This window comes from Scyliorhinus torazame, chromosome 20 (assembly GCF_047496885.1).
Source record: "Scyliorhinus torazame isolate Kashiwa2021f chromosome 20, sScyTor2.1, whole genome shotgun sequence".
NCBI classification, from domain to species: domain Eukaryota; kingdom Metazoa; phylum Chordata; class Chondrichthyes; order Carcharhiniformes; family Scyliorhinidae; genus Scyliorhinus; species Scyliorhinus torazame.
In genome coordinates this window covers 93,243,773-93,247,763 of record NC_092726.1, presented here as the reverse complement: position 1 = coordinate 93,247,763, position 3,991 = coordinate 93,243,773, and positions in this window count along the sequence as shown.

Here is a 3,991-nt window from a genome sequence, read left to right as displayed (position 1 = left end):
ACAGCCCCATCAGGCACCCAGCACAATGCACACCACTGACAGTACACAATGTACCACAGCCCCATCAGGCACCCAGCTCACCACACACCACTGACAGTACACAATGTACCACACCCCCATCCGGCACCCAGCACACCGCACACCACTGACATTACACAATGTACCACATCCCCATCAGACACCCAGCACACCGCACACCACTGACAGTACACAATATACCACAGCCCCATCCGGCACCCAGCACACCGCGCACCACTGGCAGTACACAATGTACCACACCCACATCAGACACCCAGCACACCGCACACCACTGACAGTACACAATGTACCACACCCCCATCAGACACCCAGCACACATCACACCACTGACAGTACACAATGTACCACAACCCCATCAGGCATACAGCTCACCGCACACCACTGACAGTACACAATGTACCAACCCCCATCAGACACCCAGCACACCGCACACCACTGACAGAACACAATGTACCACAGCCCCATCGGGCACCCAGCACACCGCACACCACTGACAGTACACAATGTACCACACCCCCATCAGGCACCCAGCACACCGCACACCACGGACATTACACAATGTACCACAGCCCCATCAGGCACCCAGCACACCGCACACCACTGACAGTACACAATGTACCACAGCCCCATCAGTCACCCAGCACACCGCACACCACTGACAGTACACAATGTACCACACCCCCATCAGACACCCAGCACACCGCACACCACTGACATACACAATGTACCACACCCCCATCAGACACCCAGCACACCGCACACCACTGACAGTACACAATGTACCACACCCCCATCAGACACCCAGCACACCGCACACCACTGACAGTACACAATGTACCACAGCCCCATCAGGCACCCAGCACACCGCACACTACTGACAGTACACAATGTACCACAGTCCCATCAGGCACCCAGCACACCGCACACAACTGACAGTACACAATGTACCACACCCCCATCAGACACCCAGCACACCGCACACCACTGACAGTACACAATGTACCACACCCCCATCAGACACCCAGCACACCACACACCACTGTCAGTACACAATGTACCACACCCCCATCAGACACCCAGCACACCGCACACCACTGACAGTACACAATGTACCACACTCCGATCAGACACCCAGCACACCGCACACCACTGACAGTACACAATGTACCGCACCCCCATCAGACACCTAGCACACCGCACACCACTGACAGTACACAATGTACCACAGTTCCATCAGACACCAAGCACACCGCACACCACTGACAGTACACAATGTACCACACCCCATCAGACAACCAGCACACCGCACACCACTGACAGTACACAATGTACCACACCCCCATCAGACACCCAGCACACCACACACCACTGACAGTACACAATGTACCACACCCCCATCAGCTACTCAGCACACCCCACACCACTGACAGTACACAATGTACCACACCCCCATCAGGCACCCAGCACACCGCACACCACTGACAGTACACAATGTACCACACCCCCATCAGACACCCAGCACACCGCACACCACTGACAGTACACAATGTACCACACCCCATCAGGCACCCAGCACACCGCACACCACTGACAGTACACAATGTACCACACCCCCATCAGACACCCAGCCCACCGCACACCACTGACAGTACACAATATACCACACCCACATCAGACACCCAGCACACCGCACACCACTGACAGTATACAATGTACCACACCCCCATCAGACACCCAGCACACCTCACACCACTGACAGTACACATTGTACCACACCCACATCAGACACCCAGCACACCGCACACCACTGACAGTACACAATGTACCACACCCCCATCAGACAACCAGCACACCGCACACCACTGACAGTACACAATGTACCACACCCCCATCAGACAACCAGCACACCGCACACCACTGACAGTACACAATGTACCACACCACCATCAGACACCCAGCACACCGCACACCACTGACATTACACATCGCACCACACCACCATCAGACACCCAGCACACTACACACCACTGACAGTACACAATGTACCACACCACCATCAGACACCCAGCACACCGCACACCACTGACAGTACACAATGTACCACAGCCACATCAGACACCCAGCACACCGCACACCACTGACAGTACACAATGTACCACACCCACATCAGACACCCAGCACACCGCACACAACTGACGGTACACAATGTACCACACTCCCATCAGGCACCCAGCACACCGCACACCACTGACAGTACACAATGTACCACACCCCCATCAGACACCCAGCACACCGCACACCACTGACAGTACACAATGTACCACACCCCCATCAGGCACCCAGCACACCGCACACCACTGACAGTACACAATGTACCACACCCCCATCAGTCACCCAGCACACCGCACACCACTGACAGTACACAATGTACCACACCCCCATCAGACACCCAGCACACTGCACACCACTGACAGTACACAATGTACCACACCCCCATCAGACACCCAGCACAATGCACACCACTGAAAGTACACAATGTACCACACCCCCATCAGTCACCCAGCACACCGCACACTACTGACAGTACACAATGTACCACACCCCCATCAAGCACCCAGCACACCGCACACCATGACTGTACACAATGTACCACACCCCCATCAGACACCCAGCACACTGCACACCACTGACAGTACACAATGTACCACACCCCCATCAGACACCCAGCACAATGCACACCACTGACAGTACACAATGTACCACACCCCCATCAGACACCCAGCACACCACACACCACTGACAGTACACAATGTACCACACCCCCATCAGGCACCCAGCTCACCACACACCACTGACAGTACACAATGTACCACAGCCCCATCAGGCACCCAGCACAATGCACACCACTGACAGTACACAATGTACCTCACCCACATCAGGCACCCAGCCCACAGCACACCACTGACAGTACATAATGTACCACACCCCCATCAGACACCCAGCACACCGCACACCACTGACAGTACACAATGTACCACACCCCCATCAGGCACCCAGTACACCCCACACCACTGACAGTACACAATGTACCACACCTCCATCAGGCACCCAGCTCACCACACACCACTGACAGTACACAATGTACCACAGCCCCATCAGGCACCCAGCACAATGCACACCACTGACAGTACACAATGTACCACAGCCCCATCAGGGACACAGCTCACCACACACCACTGACAGTACACAATGTACCACACCCCCCATCAGACACCCAGCACACCGCACACCACTGACAATACACAATGTACCACACCCCCATCAGGCACCCAGCACACCCCACACCACTGACAGTACACAATGTACCACACCCCCATCAGGCACCCAGCCCACCGCACACCACTGACAGTACACAATGTACCGCACACCCATCAGGCACCCAGCACACCACACACCACTGACAGTACACAATGTACCTCACCCACATCAGACACCCAGCCCACCACACACCACTGACAGTACACAATGTGCCACAGCCCCATCAGGCACCCAGCACACCGCACACCACTGACAGTACACAATGTACCACTCCCCCATCAGTCACCCAGCACACCACACACCACTGACAGTACACAATATACCACACCCCCATCAGACACCCAGCACACCGCACACCACTGACAGTACACAATGTACCACACCCCCATCAGGCACCCAGCTCACCGCAAACCACTGACAGTACACAATGTACCACAGCCCCATCAGACACCCAACGCACCGCACACTACTGACAGTACAAAATGTACAACAGCCCCATCAGGCAACCAGCACACCGCACACCACTGACAGTACACAATGGACCACAGCCCCATCAGACACCCAGCACACCGCCCACCACTGACAGTACACAATGTACCACACCCCCATCAGGCACCCAGCTCACCACTCACCA